Source organism: Abramis brama (genome assembly GCF_963993115.1).
Source record: "Abramis brama genome assembly, chromosome: 23".
NCBI lineage: Eukaryota > Metazoa > Chordata > Actinopteri > Cypriniformes > Leuciscidae > Abramis > Abramis brama.
In genome coordinates, this window is record NC_139985.1 from 8,031,724 (window position 1) to 8,038,041 (window position 6,318).

Below are 6,318 nucleotides of genomic sequence, written 5' to 3' on the forward strand. Positions count from 1 at the left end.
CATGGTCTTGCAGTGCCCCAAACCCATTGTTAGATTTGTGTATTAAGAAAAAAAGAGGAAATTACATGAAGAACAAAAATAAGTATCAAGTAGGTCATTAGATGTTTACATGCTCTAATTTTCATCAATGAATCCAATCTGATTTCAAGTTCGAAAAGTTCAGTCTATATGAACCCTTTAAACCTGCAATCTGATTCTCAGAGATCTTACTGTAAAAGGGCTCTGGTATGCATCAAGACTGATGAAGTCTGGTTCAAGAGTTTACATGCTTAATTCTTTTCTTATTGATCAGATTTCTTCAGATCTACAACACCCCTTTCAATCCGATCAAGATTTAATTCAGATCAAGCTTAATCAGTTCGATTGAGGAGTTGAAGGCTTTTCAGTTGGATTGAACCATTGACAGATTTAACCGACATTGGCTGACCGTCGGCTTAGTGTGTCCCTGCCCTTAGGTCTGAGATAGATGACTCACTGTTCTCTTGTGTTCTGATCAGGAAACGAATGGTCCTCCTCTTCTTCCTCAAGTGTTTCAATATCACAGACACTGGAAATTAACATAATCATGATTTCAGTCTTGGCAGTTCATATAGGCAAGTATTGTTATGTACAGTCGTCACATTATAGACATTACATAAACTGAACCTGAAACAACCTGTAATATCTATCAAATATATATAGCAGCCAATAAAATAAATACACTGTAAATTATACAAAAAAATTGCAACTGTAAGAAATGACAGCAATCAGCATACACATATATATACATAAATAATGTCAGTTTGGTTAGGTACTTGTACTGTAATATGATAAAACATTACAGTAGCCTACTATCACATTCAGAGAGGTTTAAATGACTCAATGAAAATACAATATTATATATTTTGGTTATTAAAACAAATGTTCTCATAACATAACATCCTAATCTTTTTAAGATTATTACGATTATGTCATCAAACAAGTTAACGCACCCTTGATTTCGCTGAAGTGTCCTCCTGGGCTTGAGTTCACAGCACCATGTAAATAAAGTCGGCATGCTTCCCCATTTCAGTCTATGTAAACCCGTGAGCGAAAGAACAATGCAGTCCTGAGTAAAATTGAGTCCTGAGTTGTCTGTAATCTTATGAGAGAATCAGTTAATTAGTTTGATAACTGCCATCCAAAACGTGTGTAACTTGGAGAGATAGCGTTAGCTAACTAAAGATATTTCACTTACCTGAAAATGAGGTCCAATATCCCTTCTTATTTTCACAATCCACGCACGACAGGCTTTTGGGTCATTCAGAAAGCGATGAAAGGATATATTTTTATCACTCTCTTTCCATTGATAGGATGTACAGCCTGGTCCACAACAATACACCATTGCATTCACAACTCTCCTGTGATTCAAGGCGATACTTCCGGGTTTCTTCCCACCAGAGCCTCGCTTTCGATTTCAAAATGGCGGCTGCGTGAAATCAGCATATGGAGTTAGTTGACATGTAGTCGCAAAGTTACTTATAGTAAGTAGAATGTCTGTAGTGGACCGTCAAAATAAAGTGTAACATTATCTTCGCCATCTGACCTTGCATCCATGTCTATTGCTTTTGTTTCCACCTTTGTCTTCTGTTTGTTTTTACTCAGCTGGCATTTTCCATCTTCTTCGACTACTTTGCTGCAATATCCAAACTGTGAGTGTTGCCACCTAGTGGATTCACCTAAAAGTGCAGTCAATACCAGACACATTAGCAATCGAGAGACGTGTGTGGTGAAATTGGGCTGAAGTGCATTGATCCTGTGTCCTGAAAATATAAGAAAGTCAGTTTGGTTACAGTGTAAAATGTGATTAGTATCATTGTTAAAAGCCAAACTTTGTTTGAACGTAACCATATTTAACCATACCTTAATCTGCTACTTTGTGAATGTAGCCGATCTGTCCTGTGACGGACAGTTTTGGCTCAATTACGCTCTCATTTAGACTGTGAAACTTGATATCAAATCAATCCAAATTCAATCAGAACTTTTTCCTGGTTTCAGTGTTTTGAAATTTGGACAGCAATTGAAATCTTTTTTGTGCTAAGAGTCACAACAGCGTTGGCACTGTCAGCTAAATACTGTATCATGCAGAAGTGCCAGCCAATCCAGAACAAAAAAAAGACAATCATGAGGCTCCTATCTACAACTATGGCTTTATTTCATGCATCTCTCTCTCTCTCTCTCTCTCTCTCTCTCCTCTTCTCTTGTTCTCAACAGTCTGTAACTGTGCTGTTTGTACTTGTTCAGCGGATTAAAGAAAGGGCTCCTCTGGAGAGATGCTCTTGTTTGAAATAGCTCTTCTCTAAAACAGCAACGTTGTCAGTTAATGTGGGTTTGATGTGACAGGGGCGTCATGGGAGAGTGTTGACAGCGTTTCACTTCCTGCTTTAATTTTTTAGAGCAAACTTCCATCAAGTCGCTCGCTCTGTGGCGCATTAATGCTCTTCTTTTTTCTTTTTTTTTAAATAAGCCGTTTCAACGCAAGGGCATCATAACAAATCGACTTCGTGTAAATGGACCACCACCTCTGTTGTTAGTGGTAAAGTAATAGTGAATGCTGCAGAGACCCTAATGAAAGACAAGGAAATAGGAGAATGAGGAAAACAGGAAGATACAGTAGCAGGTTTGAGAAAGGAAATCGTGTAACAGCTATTATTATTATTAAACTTCAAAAAGGTATGGATTTCATTAAATAGATAGACAGGCTAGCAGTTTCAGAGCAGTTTCAGAGCCGTTTAAGCAGAAAAAAAATAGCTAAATGGTTACCGTTAGGTGCATAATCTAATTACTATTCATGAGCCTTAACCATTTCATGACATCACAAAAAGCAGGTCTGTGAATTCCCCAACTGTCCTGAACCATTTTTTAAAACATGCAGGCCATAGTTGCTTTTCTGCCTGACTCACAAACACATGCACTGTTTTTACGACTATGCACACATATTATTCTTAGTTTATGCAACAACAAAAAAATCACAGATATAAGCACATATATTGTTGTATAACAGCTGCTACTCTTTTTAAGGGATAAAGAAACAGTTGTTTCCTTGAATTTAATCATTTGGAAAATTAGCAATTATCAACAGCGCCCAGGACAACCACTTATGTTTATAGTAAACAAATACAACATCCATCTGCATGTGGTGCTTATGTAATAAACCCCCTCATATGGCTGCACATCAAGTCTCTACACGTACAACAATTATCCTAATTCTGCGTCCAGAGATCAATGCCTCTTTTCTTTATCAACCTGCAATTACTTCACAAGGAGAAGGAGTTTACAAAGATCACATTCTTTTCCAGAGTATCATGGAGAGCTCTGGTACACACCACCAGATGCCTGTAAGTGTGTGTGTATTTGTGTTGCCGCTAAAGCTTGTTCAAACTTATTAAAACGTCTCATTGATTAAGCTGAGCTGGAGTGCTGTTTTGCAGGTAAACTCCTTACTCACTGCAGTGTGAGTGTGTGTGTGTGTGTGTGTGTGTGTGTGTGTTTCACAGTTATGTGATCACATCACAATGGATAACAACTAATTTGTTAGTCATACCACATGCTCCCACGTGCACATGAATATCTGATCAGCCATTATTGACCCTAAGATTTTGTTATAACTTAACAACTTTAAAAAAAACTAAGATTTTGTGTGCAAATGATCTCAGACTTGATCAGATCATTTGATCAGCTTTTGTTGGGATTTCAGTAGGGATAGGACATTCTCAGGAAAAGATAGCAAGGGAATGGGATCAAGAAACATTGAGAGCCTCAAATTCAAGTCACACACAAAATCTTGAGAGCCAGGTCCATGGAAATGATACAAGAAAATATTTAAATGAAATAAAAACACCTGTTGAGGGAAGAGGAAATTACGATGAGAGAACGAAAGATCTGGAAAAACTGGAAAAAAAAGATAGAGAGGAAAGTATCCAGAAAATAAGAAAAGGAGAGAAAGGCTGGCAAAGAGATTGACGGGTTGTTCAGACAGTGTCTGGCTCTCACTACAGGGCATCTGACAGAAGTGTAAATCTCTCTGTTGAATGGTTCAGCCTGAACATATACACGGCCTTCTGACATACTTCTCAATAACAGACAGACACATGCACTGAGCGCCCTGCCAATGCCAGAGCGACACATTCAGGTTTACCACTCAGCTATGCCGGTACCCAACGCATTCTCATCCTAGGGCGTCATATACTGACGCTTTTGAAATTTCTTCAATATCCGACGCAAAGGGCACCCTTTAGCGTCAATATGAGACGCTGGTTATGGGTAGGTTTAGGTCTGGGGTAGGTTTAGGGTTAGACCGCTAGGAGGCGCCTCCTAGACTCATATTTATCTGCGTCTCATATTGACGCCTAAGGGTGCCCTGTGCGTCGGATATTGAAGAAATTTCAAAAGCGTCAGTATATGACGCCTTGGGATGAGAACGGGCTGCGGTACCACACATGAACACACACATCCCCATGCAAATATGGGGAAAGTGTGTAAATATATGTTTGACAAAACCATTCGTACACATTTAACAGTGCTATGCCAGTGAGACAAGGAGAACTAATGTCCGCCAAGTGGTTAGCACACATGCTCCAGAACTACTGAGCTACAATGTTCATGTTGGAGTGGGTTTAAATCGGGCCCACGGCATGTCTCAATCCCATTCTGGGCTGGTAACCAGGAGGCAATCGGCCTTAAGACCCCAGGTTGCTGTAGGAGGATTTTGTAACACGTGTACTGTGAAAAGTATGCAGTATACAGTACTAATGCTTCATTGTATTCAAGTCAGAAAGTCTGAATCTCCACTTTCAGTTGATGTCAAACTTCCATTTGAAAGCTTCCAATTTGAAAGCTCAGCTACAGTATGTAGTAAATAATAATCATTCATTTTTAAGCAAATGAAATGCATTAATGACTCATTGTTCCTACATCACCTTATACTGAAACCTTTTTAGCAAATGTTTACATGGTAAATGATTGTTCCAAATGATATTCACACACCTAGCACTATTTTTTTGCAAACATTACTAAAGAAAAAATCTTGGTTATGCAAACATTAAGAACATTCTATTTTATCATTTTGCAAACATTATGGGAATGTTACTTTTGAATGTTCTAAAACATTCAAAACATTCTGAAACAAGTAATATTAATATATATATATAACTACAATTTAAAAAAATAAAAAATGTTCCATGAATAATAATAATAATTTGTTACATTTATATAGCACTTTTCTCGGCACTCAAAGAGCTTTACATATAAGGGGGGAATCTTCTCAACCACCACCAATGTCCAGGATCCACCTGGATGATGCAACGGCAGCCATATTGCGCCAGAACGCCCACCACACACCTGCTTAATGGTGGAAATGAGTAATGAAGCCAATCAGTATATATGGAGAGGATTAGGAAGCAATGGGCAAATTTGGCCAGGATGGTGAGGTTACATCCCTACTCTTTTTCGAAGGACATCCTGGGATTTTTAATGACCACAGAGTCAGGACCCCGGTTTAACGTCTCATTTGAAGGATGTTGTTTTTGTTTTTTTTTGACAGTATAGTGTCACCATCACTATATGGGGCATTAAGACCCACACAGACCACAGGGTAGACAGAATACTGCTTTTCACTAGTTTAACAGCAATCCGTTTATAAACCTCATCAGGTTTCCTTGCACAACAAGAGAAAGAATTTCGATGTTAGCTAAAGCTAGCGGAAACACCTCTCACCTCCACAACTACCTAGCAAAATAAATGAGAGAGATATATAGATCAATACCTTGTTGTGATTCTGAGCAGTTCTCTGGGCCCAGCAGCATTAGATGAATTCAGAGGAGTGGTGCTGGTTAACTACAGACTGCTTCCTCTATCTGCTCACACCTGGCTATTTCTGCTCCTGCATCATTCTAAAAAAATCCTTGTCGGAGATGTCCGAAGGGCTCGAGTCTCCACAGGTGGCACCTGGAAGAAACCGCTCCATCAGCTGAAGAAGGCCAAAGCATAGTTCAGCTAACCCAGCCAGACCTCTCTCCCACTGGTCACGTCCCCTCTGGCTGCCCCTTCTACTGTTTGGAGCTCTGGGATCTGACAACACAACCCTGCCAAAGTCCATTACATTTACTTCACCAGTTTTGCAAGAAGAGCTTGAGAGAAAGTGTGTGAGATAGAGAGTCAGGAAAGGAAAGAGTGACTTGAAATGAAGTACTACCTGAAAGAAAAGGAAGGAGAAGATTGATGTTTGTATTCATGAGTTTCCACCCTGTAACCTCAGCTGGCTGTTACACTGATGCGAGAAAGAGACATTCAGCCCTGGGT

At 39.3% G+C, this 6,318-nt stretch overlaps 1 long non-coding RNA gene across 1 annotated transcript; it reads right to left on the reverse strand.

The window, feature by feature from the left end:
* Positions 1-977: 977 nt before the first annotated feature.
* On the reverse strand, positions 978-5,890 carry LOC311074877. The gene is made up of 4 exons (XR_014604385.1): positions 5,783-5,890; positions 1,565-1,697; positions 1,217-1,447; positions 978-1,120 (listed from the first exon to the last, which is right to left on the reverse strand). It is a non-coding gene; the product is annotated as an uncharacterized lncRNA (long non-coding RNA).
* Between the last annotated feature and the right edge of the window lie 428 nt (positions 5,891-6,318).